Genomic DNA, 20,273 nt, shown 5'->3' on the forward strand with positions numbered 1-20,273 from the left:
ATTCCCAAGAGGGAGAAAAATCAAGGAAGAGCATTAGAATCTTAGGGAAGGGGTGAGTTGGGGAGATTTCATGGGAAAGCAGACCTGGGGCGATGGGAAGGACCCATACTCACAAGATGAACCCCCAGCATCAGGGTGGAGGGCATCCATTGATTCAAGCTGGGAGGTCAACCACAGGAATGCCAACACATTTATGTGCTTCCTCCCATCTTGCCTGGCCCAGATAACGAGAGTCAGGGTCTCCACACATCCAGGTCAAGACTTGCTCATATCAGGAGAGACAAGCAGGCCCCAGAAGAAGTAGAGAGCCATCATCCCAGGGCATGCTTCCCAAACCAGCCCCAAGCCAGGTTTCTCAAGCACCTTCAAAACTCCTAGGAAAAGTGCACATTTTAAAAGTCTTAGAGCAGAATCAGGCCCACCAGAAGGATACGTATCTGGTATGCATGCAATTCCAAAAGCATGAACATCTCTCTGGTGTACCCGAATGTCGAACTCTAGACTGTGGTTCATTTCAACTTGGGACTCCATGATGTACCTCTCACCTGGACTGCATAATGGCCAAGGCAGCTGAGGAGAATCTAGTTTTCATAGATGAGAGAGGACTAAACAGCCGCAAATGAGAATTTCCAAAAACACTTTATGTGTAGGTGCAAATAAATTGAAAATGAGTAAAGAGGCACACACCAAATGTGTAACACACCCTCAAGTAAAGTAGGATTGAGGACATGAAACAGAACTGCTGCTTTGTTACTCTATATGCCTTTCTGTTGCTCAGTTCTCTTACGACCGTGTATTGCTGATCTAAATCGTTCAAAATCTAAAAAGGAAATGCATTTTCAGAATTTCTGAAGACACATACGCTGCTGGACTCACACCTGTCCGCCAGTCTCACATTTCTATAGCAATGCTTAAAGAAACCAACGTTGTCACAATCAAAGAAAGATCTCCCAAGTGCAGGAAGGAGGCTGAAGAAAGGAGTTCACCTAGATAAAAGCTTCCTGACTGTCCTCAAAAGTTCAGTGGAGATGAAGAGATGAGATCAATCCTATCTGAATTAAATTTCCACCTTAATATTTTGAGGACCTGTTTAAGCAAAGCTATCAAAGCTGAAGGTATAAACATTCCAAATGTGTTAGGATTCTACAAAGTCTTTACTTTTTCAACAAACACTTATTAATTACCTATAATGTGCCAGAAATTGAGCAACAAATTCAAAGATACTGCTAGCACTGCATTAAATGTACGTACCATAACATACACTAAATGGGATGATTATTAAGCATAATGATATTTAATTTCTCTGAACAGCTAAATTTACTCAGAAAAGGTGTTACCTTAACTATTTTTGTTCTTATTCTTATTTTGAGACATTAAAGATCACAGACTGCTAACTTTTCCAACAAAATATTTATATGGCAAGACATTTGCTATTAATTTCAGGAATCCCATGAGCCAGGCTATATTTAAATATGCCAGGAGCAAATTATGTGGCCAATGGGAAAACAGTAAGAAGAAAATGAACTTGCCAGATCACAATCCACATCTCTGGTGGTTCACACATTTTGGAACATTACTTGAATCAACGTTTCCCTATAAGTGAAACCACATTTTTATATCATATATTTAAATATATAATATGTACTATTATATATTATATATAATATATTCTATATTACATATAACATTATTCTATATTACATATAGTGACTTTAATTATATACTATATATAATTATATATTATATATTTAATTTCATATATATATTTATAAAATAGGGATACTAGTATTCCTGGACATCATATACATGTGTGTGTATATATATGTATTTTATATACATATATAAAATAGAAATACTAATATCCTTATTATCCCTATTATTATATTATATAAATATTTGGTTTCAAATATATATGATATATAATTGTTATATATAATTATTAGTATGTTATTATATGTAATATATAATACTATGTTATTATATAATGTATTATATGTGTGTGTGTGTGTATATATATATATAAAAATATATAATGTTCAAGGATACTAGTCAAACCTACTTCCAGCATTAAACTCACAATATCCTCCGTGTTTCCTGACCAGATCATGAAGACTAACAGGGTGATATGACCAGGTAAAGTCCACTAACTGGGATGAGACTGCAGTCTGCACTTGCCATTAAGAAAGTGACAGAGCACAGCCAGTAACACTAAGGGTGTCTGTAAGGCAGACACCAGTGGGGTTTTACCTCAAAGTTCAGTTGTTGAACAAGCAAGGCCCCTGGGACCTGCACACAAAAGCAGTTTACACGCACGCACACGCGCGCACACACACACACACAGAGGCACTCTCAGGCTCTGACTAAAATTCTGCTTTGCTAAGGAAAAGTGCCAAGCAGCAGTTTAATTGCAAGCTATTAGGGAAATGTAAATGAACAGTTGAGCTTTTTTTTATTCCCTTAGGATAACAGTGATGTACTCTGTTTTAAAAATCCATTTCTTACTAACAAGGGTCAGAAAAGAAATTGTTCCTTTTGTCCACTGACCTTTGGCATTTGGGTTTGATGTATTGTTTTGCTGCTTTTCTTTTTTCATTGGCCCAGTAAAGAGAGGTGCATCTCTATCCCTGAGACCTTAGAGGAAATCTTTAGCAATGGACACACTAATTGGAAAAAAGCAAATATTCATCAAGCAAACCCAGGGCTGAGAACTTCATTTGGTATCTCCGTCCTGAGCATTCATAATCCTGCTTCTTCACATGAGGAGCCAGACCAGCTGGGGAAGCACAGATTCCAGCTAATTGTAGGCTCAGGTGTGCATACAAAGGCTGGCGCAAGCATATGTAATTCCACTGTCAGCTTCACTGTTCTAATCTTGGAAAACACTTGCTTACATTCCTTGAGGGCAGTTAATTATCATGGGATGTGCCCATAGGAGAGAAAACACCTGTAATTGTTTTCTGGTCACCAGCAGCAAAGCCCCCTGTCCTGGGAGGGCTGGGTGTGATCTCCCTTAAGAAGGAGCAAGTCAGTAGAATGAAGCAGAAGTGTCTTCAGGGACATGATGCCAGGACAGACACAGAGACAGGCTAGATCCTGATCGAGACATGGCATTTGAGGAGCTTAGGCTGAACACCATTCCCCATAAGACATTAGTGGTGGGTCATTCACAAAACTGCTACAGGAGGCTGGTACAGCCAGATGCACACCATTACTTATCCCCTGCTTCAGAAGTTTTTTCACAGTCAGTGTCGGAGGAGAGTAGACAGAGCCCCAGAGAAGCTCCTTCTCTCCTATGTGGCCCTCGCTGGTAGGACATTCTCTGGATTGGTAGTCAAGAACTCTGGCTAGCTCCCCAGGCCTTGTGTTTTCTCCAACACTTGTCTTCTGCCAGAATGCCCCATCCCTTCCCAAGGGTGAACTCAAGTAGCAGCCCTCTCTGAGAAGGTCTCAGATAGCCTCCACCTCCACACACATTTGCCCTGTATTCCCAGCCACTCATACATAGCCGTTTATCACTGGCCACTTTGGGCAATACAGCTGGGTACTCAACTGCCCCTCACGTAGAGACAAGATGCTCAAAACTGTGTCAGCACAGGGAGTGGTAAGCCAATGTGTCCCAATGCTGTTCCACAGCAGAACCAGATAGAACCGATTCTACCTGGACTGTGTTGAAGTTATCAAGAAAAAGCCTTTTGACTCGACCTAAGGAAGATAACTCAAACATCACAGAAGAGCAGTCCACACAGGAAAGCTGCCTCAGAAAGTTGGTAGGGAGGCTCCCAATACTGCCAGAGTTCAAGCAGAAATCACCTAGAGGAAGGGGATGTTTCCATTTATTTCACCTTGTCATCACTGAACATCCTGAATCACACTGAACATCCCTGTATATAAACCTGTGTGTGAATGTCTATTTACTTCCTTGAGATAGATCCACCAAAGTGGAATCAAAGAATCAAGGAGGTCAAGATACCCACCGGAAATGTGACACCAATTTGCATCCCCAATGTCAGCACCCTGAAGGAGCACGACTTCATGACCCCAAGACTCCGCTCTGCCTATTCCCACCAGGTATTGCTCTGAGAACCGCTCCGATGCAAAGGATTTGGAAATACCACCAAAGATCTGTAGGTAATCACAGAACCATAAAGAGCAACAAGCCAACTTTCCCACGTAACACAAGATGAAGAAAATGGTGCAAGGAGAAACTGCTCAAGTTGGAGACCAGGTAGACTGGAGGGAAATCACACATTTCAATTAGTTTGCAGCATATTTCAATTAGTTTGTAGGTGTATCCTGGGCTCCCACATGGCAGAGAGCAGCAGCTGTGGGTCTGAGCCCCTCTCAGGGTTGAACAGCTCACCACCAAGCCCCTCTTCTCTGCTTCTCCCCAGGACAGAAAGTGAACCCATGAGGATGCCGCCTGCTGCTTCCCCAGGCTTATTTCTGGCTGTGTGGGCAACACGGGCCTCAGGCAGCCTTGCTGCCTCCTATTCTGAAGGGCAACATGGGTGAATCCTGTGGACCAAGGGGAGAGGAATCAGACCTCAGAGAGAAGAGATTCTGGAGACTACAAGCCTCATGGCTGAGGCAGTCCTTAAGGATACACCTAGGCCAGGCATGGAAGAGCCTCGGGGCTCAGGAGCAGTGAAGAGCCATGCAGGCCCTCACTGAGACGGTCAGCAGCGTGGACACTCAATACCCGTCTCTCTCCTGTTTTACTTCCTTGAGGCAGAACCAAGGCCATTCTGCAGCACTCTGAAGAACACGGAACTGCAGCTCTGAGAGACTCCCGGGGCCAATGAGATGGATGGCATCCTCTCGCCACTAAGGCCAAGCCTGCAGCTGCAGAGGAGAGTTGACTTTAGATGTGTGTAGTCACTTGGCACAGAGAGAGGAAGGCAAAGAGATGAGGCCCTAAATAAGCAGGCTACCAGGTTGGGCAGGGTGCAGAGTCTAGGTATGTTGCTCTTTCTCAAGAACAGGGCCACTTTCACAGCAGATTGACACATTACCTCCAGTTTCCCTGGGGAGTTTCATAGACACACTCGGAGTATTTTCCGTGTACCCAGGAATGTGATAGGTTCTATGCAGCAAACAAAAGGAAATAGGATATACTCACTTCTCTCAATGGTATTAACAGCCCTAACTCTTACTCTAAGCATCACTTTGCAACTTGGCTGACCTAACACAGCTTCCATTAAGTGCACCAGCCTGGCCCTGCACCCCCAGGTCCTTTCTTGATTTAACTTATTCATTCATCCATTAAATATGCCATGAACACCTGCAGTGTGCCAAGGCCTGAGCTAGGCACAAGGGATACAAGAGTGAACTAGTCATACCCTGCTAGGGCTGATACTCTAGAGGGAATCTGGGCATTGTAAGTGAGTGGTAAGAGCAAAACAAGCAATGGAGTATTCGTTCAGCCAGTAGAGAAAAGCAACAACTGCTGTAGATCAAATGTTTGTGTCTCCCCAAAAATCTGTATATCAAAATCCTAACCCCTAAGGTGATGGTATTAGGAGGTGGGGCCTTTGCGGGGGGTGATTAAGTCATTAACTCACCTCTCACAAAGGGATTAGTACCCTTATAAAAGAGACCACAGAGAGCTGGCTAGCTGTTCCCACAATGTGAGGACACAGTGAAAAAATGTCCTAGTAAAAAGGGACTTCACCAGACACAGAGTCTGCCAGTGCCTTGACCTGGAACTTCCTAGCCTTCAGAACTATGAGAAATAAATTTCTGTTGTTTATCAGTCAGTTTCTGGTATTTTTGCATAGCAGCCCTAAACACGATAAGATGAAAAATTGGTACTGAGAAGTGGGGTGCTGCAGTGACAAGTGCCTAAAAACGAAAAGCAGCTTTGAAACAGGGCAATGGACAGAGGCTGAAAGAGTCTGAATGTGCATGCTGGAAAGAACCTATATTGTCATGAAAGGATCTTTATGGCTATTCTGGTGAGCGCCCAGAAAGAAAAGGAGAGACCTGTAGAGAAAGCTTTGATCACCTTAGAGAATACCTAAGTAATCCTGAACAGAATATTGGTAGAAATTGGACAGTAATATAGTTTGAATATCTGTCCCCCCCAAATCTCATGTTGAAGTTTGATCCCCAATGTTGCAGGTGGAGCCTAATGGAAGGTGTTGGGTCATGGAGCAAATCCCTCATGAATGGCTGGCTGGGTGCCATTCTCACTGTAATGAGTGAGTGGTGAGTTCTTGCTTTTTTCATGTCCATGAGAAATAATTGTTAAAAAGAGCCTGGGACCTCCCTCCACTTTCTCTCTTGCTTTCACTCTTGCCATGTGATGCTGCTCCCCTTTGCCTTCCACCATGAGTGGACACTTCCTGAAGTCCTCATCAGAAGCAGATGCTGCACCATGCTTCTTGTACAGCCTGCAGAACCATGAGCCAAATATATCTCTTTTCTTTATAAATTACCCAACCTCAGGTATTCCTTTACAGCAACACAAACATACTAAGATAGCAAAGGTTACTCTGATGAGGACTCAGGCATAAATGAGGGATATATTACTAGAAACTACAGGTGGTCAGGCGCAGTGGCTCACACCTGTAATCCCAGAACTTTGGCAGGCCAAGGTGGGTGGAGGTCGGGAGTTCGAGACCAGCCTGACAGACATGGAGAAACCCCATCTCTATTAAAAATACAAAATGAGCTGGTCATGGTGTTGCATGCCTGTAATCTAAGCTACTCAGGAGGCTGAGGCAGGAGAATCACTTGAACCTGGGAGGCGGAGGCTGCAGTGAGCTGAGATCGCACCACTGCACTCCAGCCTGGGCAACAAGAGTGAAACTCCATCTCAAAAAAAAAAAAAGAAGAAGAAAGGCCACCTTTGTTAGAAAGTGGAAGAAACTTGGCTGAATTGTATTCATCTCCTAGTGTCTGTGGAAGGTAGAACTTGCAAGCAATTAAACCGGATATTTGGCTGAGGAAATATCTAAGCACAGTGTTCAAGAAGTGGCCTGGCTCCTTCTGATTGCTTTTAGTAAAATGACTCAAAGATGAGATTGTTCATCAACAGGGAGGCAGAACTTAAGGATTTAGAAAGCTCTCGGCCTATTCATGTTGTAAAGAATGAGAAAACATGTTCTGGAGAGAATGCTAAGGGTCTGATAAAGTGACAATGTATAAAGGAGATCAGTATGGGTCAGTCCTCTCAACACAAGCCAGGCACTATTCAGCACAATGGTGAGATTAGTCAGTGACCTAAACAAAAGCCAAGAGCTATCATCAAAGACAAGGAAAGAGCAATTCAGAAATCATCAGGGCTGCTCTACCCATCACAGGCCCCAAGTACAAGAGCCACAGTGAGTACTACGAGGCCACCACAGAAAGACCCCATTCAGAAAGACCCCATTTGGGCAACACCCACCTACTCCAACAGCTCCACACCAGCAGAGCTACCAGTGGATGATTCCAGCCCAAGGGAGCTATGGTTGCAAGAACCAGAGACATTACAGGGCGACAGGGCTACCTGGAGCCATCAGGGGCCCAACCCCTGCCTGGCAAGCTGTGGGGACAACACAGTTATCTCAATGGGTACAGAAGGTGAGACTCTCATTCCAGTGGGCCTGGAAGGCAGTACCCCTACCCCAGTGGGTCTGGAAGGGAGGAACTCTGCCCAGTGGACCTGAAGGGCAGAATATCAAGTCACAAAAGATTATTCTTCAATAATCTTTTATTTAAGATTAAGTAGTTAAGGTTTACTACTATTTGCCCTTTTGAAGTTTTGACTTACTTGGGGCCCGTTATCCCTTTCTTCTTTTCTATTTCTCCCTTTTGGGATGGTAATCCTACACCTATCCCACCATTATATTTTGGAACCACATAGCATGTTGGTTTCACAGGTTGACAGCTGGAGAGCAATTTGCCTCGGGATGAACAGTATCTTGAATCTCATTCCTATTGGATTTAGATGATATTCAGATGAGAGTTTGGACTTCAGACTTTAAAGTTGATGTTGGAATGAATTAAGACTTTTAAGGTTATTGAGATAGAATGAATATATTTTGCATGTGAAAGGGACATGAATTTAGTGGGGGTCAGAAGAAGAATGCTATGGACAATGTTTGCATCTCCCCAAAATTACTATGTTGAAACCTAATCCCCAATGTGAGGATATTTGGAAGTGGAACCTTTGGAAAGTAATTAGGTCATGAGAGTGGAGCTCTCATGAATAGCATTGGTGACCTCATAGCAGAGGCCCCAGAGATATTCCTGGATTCTTCTGTCATGTGAAAACACAGCAAAAAGACAGCTGTCTACAAAACAGGAAGTAGGTTCTCACCAGACATAGAATCTGACAGTACCTTGATCTTGGATTTTCGAGCCTCCAGAACTGTAAGAAATAAATTTGTTTATAAGCCACCCAGTCTATAGTGTCCTGTTATAGCAACCCAAATGGACTAAGATAACAACTGACACCACCCAGAACATTAAAAATAGCAGGGCCCTTTGCACATATGAGCCTGAAAACCTCTGTGAGGTTAGTAAGGATTGTTCCTCCATCTGATTTGTTTCCTGAGGAACTAGAGGTTCAGATGAAAGACTAAATTTATTGGGTGCCTACTATGTACTGATACTAAGCTCACTGCTTTCCTTATAAAAATACCACAATGTAGAGTTTCAAGTAATCATTTTAGAAGGAAACGGAGCTTTGGTGCAGGAAGCAGCTTGAGGGCAGAGTGGCTCTTACACAGAAGATGGGTTTGGGGCAGCACGGCCCTGGTCCCCCAGCTCTGCCATTTAACAGGTGTCAACATTAAGCATGTCCCAGTGGGTCTGAGCCAGTGTCCTCATATGCTCTTAAACACTAGTAAATACTAATAAACACTACTAAGTAATGCTCCTTATCTGAGTTCACCCCTCCCTCAACCCCAACTGCAGCTGGAAGTGCTTGCTTCCTTCTTAGAACTTCCAATTTATTTCATGGGATTTTCTATCTTCTAGATTAGATTACACACATTCACATTCTTAACCTCCTCTACTAGTCTACAAGCTCAATCAGGATATCTTTAGGATTTTTAATGCACACCCTCTAGATTCTCTCATGTGGTACGAATCTAACCCTCTAGATTCTCTCATGTGGGACAAAAGTCTGCTTTAAAGAATAAGAATTTAAGGAAATACAGTCCACCCTAAACCACACAATTCTATCACTCTCCAACTGAAAGTCACACAAAACATCCCATCATACCTGGTCTGAGAGCTGCACATGTCCTCATGGTCTTCAAGGTATTGCAGAATCTAGCCCTGCCTTTCTTTCCAGCCTCAGGTATCCACACGCCCTTAGTCACCTCTTTCCTGCAGCACAGGCCTCCCCTTTCTCACTTTCTTTTGGACATCAAGCTCCTTCTCTTCTTCCCTGACTCAGGGCCTTTGCAGAGGCTGTTCCCTCCACTGAGAACACTTCCCCTCCTCTCTGCCTTGCTGGCACCTACCCCTTTGTAGTTGCCTGATAGGTTCTTCTTGCCTGCTACACAGGAAAAACCAGTTCACCGAGACTGTGATATTACAGAAGAGAAAGAGTTTAATGCGGAGCTAGCCAAGTGGTCGGACAGGAGTTTTCTTGCTCAAATCAGCCTCCCTGAGAATTCAGAGACTAGGGATTTTATGGATAATCGGGTGGGCAGGGGCCTAGGGAATGGGTGCCACTGATTGATGGGGGATAAAATCATAGGGCTGTGAAAAACGGTTCCCATGCATTCAGTCCTCCTCAGGGTAGAGGCCACAGGACCGGTTGAGTCATGAGTCCCAGGTCCAGGTGGAGTCAGTCAGATGCTTGCATGCGCAGATCTGAAAAATATCTCAAAAGATCAATCTTAGGTTCTACAATAGTGGTGTTACCTATAGGAGCAATAGATAGAATAGGGAAAGTCACAAATCTTGTGACCTCTGGTCACGTGACTCCTGAGCAGCAAGGGATTAGAGAAAGGTAAGCTGGTAGACAATGGCTGGTTATTGTTTAGCTATACCTACATGTTAGCCGAATTCAGACCCCTCCCGTAATCCTAATCTTGTGGCTTTTCATTAGACTCACAAAGGTGGTTTTGGTCCCCGAGCAAGGAAAGGGATCATTTTAAAGAGGGAACTTCCCCTCTACTCTTTCCCCCGTCATCCTTCTTTCAAAGTTTAACTATAAACTAAATTTTTCCCATGGTTGGTTTGACCTGTGTCCAGGACCAAGCGAAGACAGCCAGCCTGTGAAGCTAGAGGCAAGAGGGAGTCACCCATGCTAGACCTCCCTCGCTGTCATAATCTTTCCAAAGGTGGTTTTACCTTTGCCCCCTGCAGAGGCAGTGATTCTTAAACCACTCCACTCTTATCCTCCTTAATCTTATCACAGTTTATTAGATATTTAATTTTTTTTCATCTGTCTCTTTCAACAGACTTTAATCTCCACATGGGTAGACCATGCCCACTCACCACAAAACTCCAAACATATAACACAGTGTCTGGCAAATGGAAGGCACTCATAAATATTTGTTGAATAAAGAAATTATGACAAACTTCAACTTAGTGGGATCTGAAATAATGACCCATAACCCAGCATCACCAGAGCATGCACGTGAGCAGTTTTCTGAGCTAGTCCTGCTGAAGCAACTACAGGAAGGACTCAAGCTCTAAAGCATTTCATCACTGTCACCATATTCAGAGATGCCCTCCCCTGGTGCCTGCCAAGAAAAGGAATCTAGCTCCAGGCCAGAGGGTCCCCTGTCACTTTGCTGTCCACTTGGGAATTCCTCACAACAATGGAAAGTTTGAGCCAGGTCTCCTCCTTTCCTTCAGGTCAATGTCACCATTCCCAAGCTGGACTTGAAGTTCACTGGGAAGCATGACACCACAGCACCTCCAGCTGTGGATGCATCAATGGACAAGGCAGGCTGAGAGAAGAACTTCTCATTACTTGGCAACACAGCAACATTGGGTTCAATGCATATGCATGAAAAACCTCATTTAAAAGAGTGCCTTGGAAAGGTGCCAAGGTCCCCAAACTAATTAACTTTCATCTCTCCTGTCCCTCTGTGTACAGAGGGCCTGCCCTGTGTACCCTCTCTCCATGAGGAACATTAAAGACAGAACATTAGCTTGAGAACATTCTATTTAAAACAAAAGTCCTTCTGAAGATAGCCTGGAATGTCCATCTAAATCATCCTAAGTCCATTTTCCGGCCCAGAACCCACAAGGTCAGTGCCCCAGATGGGTCCTACTGTGGTGGCTCATATCCATAAAGAATGTTTTCCACGGTTCATTGGTTGGATTAATCTGATATAAAATGTCTAAACTGAAAACCTCTGGGTTTGGATCTTGATGAGTTTTGGCAGAACAGCAAGTAAGTGACAGTGGATTTATTAATAACAAAGGAGAAGGAAAGTGATTAAAGAAAAATTAAAATGAAGTAAAAGTGGGAAAGTTCAATCTCATAACTTTTATAAAAGAAGATGATATCGGCTGAACGTGGTGGCTCACGCCTGTAATCCCAGCACTGTGGGAGGTTGAGGCGGCGGATCACGAGGTCAGGAGATCGAGACCATCCTGGCCAACATGGTGAAACCCCACCTTTACTAAAAATACAAAAATTAGCCAGGCATGGTGGCACATGCCTGTAGTTCCAGCTACTTGGGAGGCTGAGGCAGGGGAATCTCCTGAACCCAGGAGGTGGAGGTTGCAGTGAGCCAAGATCATGCCACTGCACTCCAGCCTGGGCAATAGAGCAAGACTCCATCTCAAAAAAATAAATTAAAAAAAGATGACATCTTTTGAGGCCACACAGGCTCTGGTCTACCTGTATACTAAAAATTATCTCCGGCCGGGCGCGGTGGCTCATGCCTGTAACCCCAGCACTTTGGGAGGCCAAGACGGGAGGATCACGAGGTCAGGAGATCGAGACCATCCTGGCTAACATGATGAAACCCTGTCTCTACTAAAAAATATAAAAAATTAGCCAGGCGTGGTAGCGGGTGCCTGTAGTCCCAGCTACTCGGGAGGCTGAGGCAGGAGAATGGCGTGAACCCAGGAAGCGGAGCTTGCCATGAGCTAATATCATGCCATTGCACTTCAGCCTGGGCGACAGAGCAAGACTCTGTCACAAAAAAAAAAAAAAGTCTCCAGAGCTTGCTAGAATTTTTACTCAAGATGGGCAATTTAACATCTTTAGTGAATTGCAGGGGGGCTCAGGTGTGTTATTTTCTCAATGTTTAGGGAGAGATGTGCTCATATAGCAGTTCACGCCTGCATGCTGCCCAGCAAGTCCTGATCCCTAGTGGAAATCACAGCTAGTAATTATCTATTCAAAATAGGCACACCTACCTCAACCTCCTTTTTCTAATCCGCTGAAATTCGATGCAGGAAATACACCAATATGTACATTCTTTAATAAGCAAGGACACCAATAAATACAGCAACTGCAGCCCCATCATTCTGGGCAGAACCGCAGAGAAGGGCAGCGTACTTAATGCCATTTTACTGGAAATGGAGGTAGGAAATCAGAGGGCATAGTTAATCAATCCCTGGCCCTGCCATTCCCAGCTTCACAGACACTTGACTTATTAGCATCTGAGCATGTGCACATCCTGGGAATTCAACCATAAAACATTCTCCATCTCCTACAGATAAATCATGGCTCAAAAAAGATGGTGATCCAGTGCTTTGGGGTCAATGGAAAATATGAACTGCCCCTTCTGGAAGCGTTTTTTGTTGTCGTTGTTGTTGTTTGTTCGTTTATTTGTTTTCCAGCAAGTACAGCCTGGAGGGGAGATGACAAGCTCCCAGGGCAGAGTCTCTGGTTCTTGAGGGTACATCTAGAAACTACCAGGTCAGGCAGAGGGTAGGAGTCTCACTGGTCGACCTTGCCAGGTAAACCTGCCCCACCTACCCCCAACTTCAGATGGCACTGAAAGCTTAAATGAGCTTTCACTGTTTACAAAGATGGCTTAAATGAAAAATGGGAAAACAAGGCAGAACAAGGTGAGTGTGACACATTTTACTGGTAGTTTTCTTTTGCTATTTTTAAAATGTATTTTTAGGCCGGGTGCAGTGGCTCACACCTGTAATCCCAGCACTTTGGGAGGCTGAAGCAGGCAGATCACAAGGTCAGGAGATAGAGACCATCCTGGCTAACACAGTGAAACCTCATCTCTACTAAAAATACAAAAAAAATTAGCCAGGCGTGGTGACACGTGCCTGTAGTCCCACTTACCCGGGAGGCTGAGGCAGGAGAATCGCTCAAACCTGGGAGGCGGAGGTTGCAGTGAGCCAAGACTGCACCACTGCACTCCAGCCTGGGCGACAGAGCAAGACTCCATCTCAAAAAAAAAAAAAAAAAAAATTTGTATTTGTAAAACTAGCCTAGCAAATTTGCCTGACAATGTGCAGGATCTGCCTCTCATTCTGTTCCTTAATCCAAGGGACTAAAAATTCCACATAATTATTCACATCTCCATTATGAATTGCTTTTTACTCTCTGCTGCTCGTCATTAAGATCATCTAATCAATAGTCTTCGTTTCAGAGAGAAAAACAAAGGAACAGAGGAGTTAAGTGGCTTGAGTTATAAAATCTTGTTCAGTGAAGGCTCCACAAGCAGCTGGGTCCTTACCCTGAGCACAGCCATAAAGTGCTTCTGCTGTTTAAAAGAAAGAAGAGAGGGGCTTGTGGGTTTAAAGTAATTAAATATCTCTATGTTTAAGTGACATGTGGTTTGAATGATTACTTTCGGAAAAGCCAAGAAGGGGAAAAATGCTTTGCTTTTTTCAGAATTATTGCTTTGGGCACAGAAAGAAGAAACAGGTTTAACACCAGGACACGGACTAGTTGCTTTGCAAGGGGCAAGGACGGGAGAGAAGGTCCCAGGCATCTGTATAGCAGCACCTCTAGGGCCAGGAGCAGATAGGCTGGGGCGGGGGAGGGGCAGTTATCACTAAGGGAAATGCCTGTCAGGCTCCTGGGAGCTTGCCCCATGACTCCACAGCAGAGGAGGCTGCACAGCACAGGCAATGGGCATGGAATCTGGAAGTGCACTGACCTCCACCGTGGTTCCTAATCTTCCCCTTACTGGCAGTGTCCAATTAGGACAGTTATTTATAGAACTTCAACAATCCCATCTGTAAAATGGGTATTATAATACCAACCTAGCAGACTGTTGTGAGAAGTCAGTAAGATTCCTCCTGCAAAGGGTGCCTAACACAAGACAGGTGGTCAGTAAGTAGCATCCTTGAGCCAGCCACTTTCTGTCTCATCTTCTTTACTGTCCAGTGGTATTTATTTGCAAAACAATAGATCGCAGTGATGATGTTTCTGTTTACAAAGATGACTGATTTGGAAGAGGGAAACCCAAAACTCCTTGCATTAATTCCACAATCAGTGTAGGGATATAGCACCAAGCTCTCATTGGCACCCTATCCAGACCCAGAACACAGTAAATGAAGATCCTCTGAGCTTAAAGGAGAACCCCCAAGCAATGCATGAGCCACTTGGAGAAGGGGCATAAGCTACCTAAATATAAAATCATAGTAATGAATATGGACACAATCACTCTTTGGTCGCTGGCAATGCCTTGACTTGTGAAGTGCCAGAAAGCCATCCAGACACCCAGGAATTACCCACCTCCTGCAAGGCCACGTGTCTTCCAAACCTCGACAGCTATGTGTATGTATAATCAACCAGTTCAGAGCCCCTGTAGCAGGAGGCAGTGCTTTGTTGTAAAACAAAACTGAGATGAAATAACCGTCATCCTTTCAAATCTCCTCTGAGAGTTTGGTATTTGAGGCACATTCTGTGATGTACTTCTCTCTGACCTCGAACACTTTGATTCTTTTTTTCAAGTTCACATAAAAGACAGAAAGCTCTCAGATCGGTCTACTGTATCGAGAGCCTCGACTGGATCTGAATTCTTTGCTGGTGTGGAGAATTAGTTGTTATTCCAGATAGTTAAGAAGCGGAGATAAAGGGCCATTACATTAGAGAGGCCCAGCCCATTGGGAAGTCGGGCCATGTCTGCTCCTTATTTAAAAACAGATTAGTTCCCACTGCTCCCCAAAGGCTTGAAGGGTATACTTAGATATTGTAAGTTCCATCCTGACATCCCTCCCTCCCATTCACAATACACTTGCAGAATTTGAGAATGTGGCTTGTCTGGAAGGCTTAAAACAAATGCTTCAATTTTCCATTCTCCAGATGAAAATCAATGGCAACAGAGAGGTAAAATCAATGTTCAGCGCTCTGTAGGGAAACCTCCACCCTCTGCCTCACGATCTCCCACCCCACAGGACAATAAATCAGAACCAGCCATGCAGACTAGCAGAAAATCCCTGAGGGCAGAACCCTCTGCAGGCCTGAGGACTTTCTGTTTATCCCCCTGTCCCCTAAGAGAACATTTTTCTTAAGAATGCCTATGAGAATGTTTCTAAAACCTAAGTCAGGAAGAATAGTACAATGTTGTAATAAAAACCCTTCTTCCGCAAACAACCCCATTCACCAACGGGATCCTGGGCATCTAAGACCAGAGTGTGACTTAAATGTCTTCCAAAGGGTCTACTTTATGATCGAGCCTTACAGAATGCTTAGGCACTCAATGATCACTGCTCTGAGGACAAATAACCTGTTTTCTGTCATCACAGATTGGTCTGTGTTCTCTAAAATTTCATGTAAATGGAAATTGTACAGTATCTCCCTCTTTGTGTGGGAGGTTTGTCTTCTTTCACTCTGCCTAATTGTTACCAGATTCATCCATTATGTTGGATGTATCAATAGCCTATTTCTATTTACTGCTGAATAGTAATCCATTATGAGATAGACCACAATCTGTCTACTCTCTCACCTCTTGTTGACATTAAGGTTGTTTCACAGTTTTTATCTATCACACATAAAGCTGATATGAACACGCAGGAGGGAGTCTTTAAATGCACATATGCTTTCATTATATTTTAGAATCAAATCTTTTGTTGTTCATGTTTTGCAAATATTTTCTCTCAGAGTGACTTGTCTTTTTCATTTTCGTAAAAGTATCTTTAGAAGACCAGTGATGAAGTCTAATTTGTTGCTTTTCTTTTTGCATTACCATTCAGGCTTTTTGTGTCCTACTTAAGAAATCTTAGTCAAACTCAAGGTCATAACTCTTATGTTTTCTTCTAAGCCTCTTCCAAGACTTCTAAAAAAGCCTAAGCTCTTATATTTAGGTCTATGACTCATTTCAAGTTATTTTTTGTATAGTATGTTATATAATGATTAAAATATATATCTATATTGCTTGAGCCCAGGAGTTCAAGGTGACAGTGAGCTTGGTATGATCATACCACCGCCCTTCACCCAGATGACACTGTCTCAAAAAAAATTATATCTGCCAATAATTTGTAGTATTACCAAAATACTCACTTAAAAAATTAACTAAAGAAGGCGTAATAGAAATTTTTATATACAATATAGGAACCACTTGATCCGTTTTGACAAAAACACACCAATAGAAAAAACTCATGATGGAAGAGTGGAAGAAAATATTCTGCAATATTTTAATTAATTTTTAGATAGTGTGACCATTGCCTATTTCTTGTTTCTTTTTCTTTCTCTACTTTTAATGTTTTCTATAACAAGCATCAACTATCATCACACCAAACTAATTCAAAATTATTTTAAAGTAACCTACGAGAAGGCTTCCTGACTCCCAGCGGTCTTCACATTGCTCTTTTGTGCATAACCGGCCCCTTTAGAGAACCTGAAAGATGAACATACTACAAAAATCTGTCCCCTGCAACCCCACTCAATATTGCTTAACAGCGGGAAGGTGTGAAACAAAGAATTTCCAAAGAGAATTCTCCAAAGAGAATGTGAGTTTACCTGAAACCAAATACAAATGCCACCCTAATCAAGGAGAAGAATTCCAGCAGGGGAGGGCTGGCTGCCTTGCTTGGCCCCCCACTGAAATTGCTTGCCTGCCGGCCCTGACACACTGCAGTCACAGATGTGTGTGTCAAACAGCTCCTCTGCTCACTCAATCTCCGCAGGCAAGGAAAGCTAATGAAATTCTCTCACTGATGTGCTCACTGTCCTTCTGTCTTGATCTGCTTGCAAAGATAGCCTGAGTCTGGAGCCTCATAATCAGCTAACGGCTGGCCTGGCTGCCTCTCTGTGTGCACTCCTGACTGTCTGGCAGGTGAGATTTGCCTCTTGAGCTGCTGCAGAGGCCAGCTTGGCTGGTGAGATTGCCTACAGATGTTTCACAGAGAGAAAGATTACTTCCCTGATTGATGAATAAATAGAGTTGTCAACATGGTTTCCCTGGTCAGAGGGGACCCCTGGAGTATAATGTGGAAGGACAGATGTTTCTTCTGGGAAGGTGTCCAAGACCCTTCGAAGAGGTATGCACTCAACTGATATCGTGGGCTGAGTAATTCAGCCTCTAAGAGGAAGAGAAGAAAGGCTGGACATACAACCACAGCAAATACACTCAGGGGCTTCCTGAGCCAGGCTGCCTCCCAGACCTTGATAAAGGAGTGGGCATGCCATCTCAGCCAGCACCTCCTCTTTGGGCTTTTTCCAATGAATCGATGGGTCCAATTATCAGAAATCCCATCATCTTCTTAGTCTACACCTGCTGTGAACTGTAAAGGGGGCAGCAGAAATGATGCTGTCATCCTCACACTAAACCGCAAAGGCTTCCTCTTGCAGAAACTGCAGAGGCAGGCACAATCAAACTGGGTAGGGACCAAGGCACCTGTAGTGAGTTACTTTGTAGTCAGTAACTTGCAACTCTGGAGATTTCTGGCTGACCTTCCGAAATGAAGTAGACAATAATAACTATTACCATAATTGTTTCAGTAATTGTACGAACAGCTGTCATTATTTGACACTAGACTATTTACTTTACACACCATCATTTTATTGAACACTCAAACACACACACACAATACTCTGCAAGGATTCATAAAATTTATCACCCATAAACCCTCCCTGTAAGAATTACTAGAGGATGTGTTCCAGCAAATGAAAAAGAGGAATGGTAGAAGCACTGACATTAAACCTATTTAACAGATAAAGAAGCACAAATTCAGAAAGATGAAGTAACTTGCCAAGGCCACTTGAAAAAGGAAATAGCCAACCTGGGAATTGAGCCCAGATGGGTCTCCTTCCCAAATCCATGCTCTTAGCCACTGTAATTTTGTGGTCACCAGAAGATGTGAAAGATGAGGATTACAATTTTCAACACAAGCACAACAGTGTTGGTGCTTCCAACACAGAATCATGGCATGCCCAGAAAAACACCATTTACACCTGGATATGCATGAATATCAATGAGGTTGCTGAGTAGGTCTCAAACCGATTTGAGTTTAAAACTAAAAATGTCTTGTCTAACACTTCCAGAAAGGGCTATATTCTGCATTGTAGGAGGAAACATGCAATGGACTCCCCATCTGACACTTACACACACACACACACACACACCCAACACACATGGCTAAACAACCTAGAGCACCATCCCAAAGGGTATTTGGGTATTTTTAATTAATATGGCCACATCTTCCCTCCATCTGAGAAGAAAGACATTGCATGCAGCAGGAGATTCTACGCTAGTTTTCTCAGATAATATATACCTTAAAAGGAACTTCAAATAATAAATCCCCCCAAAAATATTTTTTTACATACAACTCCCCAATGAACTTGACTTTCCTTGGGGGTAGGAATAGAGTCTCTTGTTTACCTCTGGAGCCTTAGTGCCTAAAGCCTCAATACCTTTTAGTTGAATGTCATTGAATGGATGAGCAGACAATAACAGGTAAAATGAAGACATCAACATATTGTAGTAGTGAAAACCATGAACTTTGGAGGCAGACAATCCTGGGTTTGAATCATGCTGCTGCTTGCAAACAAATTACTAATGCCTCACTAGCTTCAGTCCTCTCTTTGGAAAGCAGAGACAAAATAAATACCAAATTTACAAAATGGCTGAAAAAACTCAAGGAAACAGTGCTGAGCACAATGCTGGCACAGGCTGAAGTCTTTCAGGGATGCAATCTAGCTTTACCACCAGGAAAACAGTTCAGTCTGGGGACAGAGAAAAGCACATTATGATACCTTGCATCTTGCTCTTGTAGAGACAAAGTCTGATTATTTTAAAAATAACCTTGACAGTGACCCAGAGCAAGATGGCCCTGGAGGCGAGGTCTATTGCTGCAGGTGCCAGGCTTAGAGAGGCCAGAGGGGTGTGGGGTGGGGGCTGCTCTAGATGCTCACCTTATGTCAGGAGCACCATTTCTCTGCCCGACCATGATTTCAGAGGGCAGGGGCTCCCCAGGCACATCCAGAGGGAACCATTTACAAGATTGAGGGAAATTAAAACATACCCCAAGAGGAACAGCCAAGGGGACCAGCATTGTTTGGACTTCAGGAACAGAGGGAGGGGATAGGACCCATTCTGCATGGTCCCAGCTGAAGCTGGAGATATAGAGCAAAAGTTCTCGGTGGGGAGCAGATTTAAGTGGGAATCTTTATCTATATTCAGAAAGGTTGCTTTATTTGCCTAAGGTCATGGTGCAGTGCAGGTGAGCGGCAAAGCATATTACCCCCTTGGGAAATGGACACGGGTAAAAGCCCCATTGTGACACCTCTCAATTGTACAGGCAGTACAGGGAGAAATGCAGAATATGCACTGAAATTGCCTTCCTCTCATCCCTGCCCCATCCGACTCCCTTCTTAAAGAAAGCCCGTTTCCATGTGTATATTTGTTTGCTTTCATGCTTCAGGTATTTTTACAGGACCGAAGGAAGGAGCAGTCTGAATTGAAAGGCTGCATCCATCATTTGTGAAAGCCTGAACCCACTGAATAGATGATGCTGGGACTGGAGTTAGGGGAAAGAGCAATGACTTTAAGGACCCTGAAGAAGACGGGGGACACTTCCCCCTGGGCTGGGGAAAAGAGGATATCAGGGGCTGTACCCTGAGGAAATAGCATGTTCCCAGAAGGAATGGTGGTGTGGTGGTCCTGAGAAAGCAGGACCCAAAAACCAAGGCTGGCAAAGATGCTACATCCGATGGAGACATGGAAGCAGAGAGTTCTTGAGCCTCAAGGGACCTCGAAGAATCATCACAGTGAGGCTGTCTGTGCAACCAGGAGACTAAACACTTGCCCCTGTTTTCTTAGTTGTAAGTTTCCTGGGTCGTGGCATCACTCTGGGAGAAGAAAGGTCCCAATAATGACCAAGAAGGAATTTTCTCCTCATCTGTGCAGATCCGGACTCAGAGTCAAAATGAAGCAGATTTAAAGGAA

At 43.7% G+C, this 20,273-nt stretch overlaps 1 protein-coding gene across 2 annotated transcripts in view; it reads right to left on the minus strand.

The window, feature by feature from the left end:
* SPOCK1 (SPARC (osteonectin), cwcv and kazal like domains proteoglycan 1) overlaps nucleotides 1-20,273 on the minus strand; it is a 524,236-nt gene that overhangs the window by 146,086 nt on the left and 357,877 nt on the right. The gene's annotated exons all lie outside the window — the stretch shown is intronic.

Source organism: Papio anubis, chromosome 5 (genome assembly GCF_008728515.1).
Source record: "Papio anubis isolate 15944 chromosome 5, Panubis1.0, whole genome shotgun sequence".
NCBI classification, from domain to species: domain Eukaryota; kingdom Metazoa; phylum Chordata; class Mammalia; order Primates; family Cercopithecidae; genus Papio; species Papio anubis.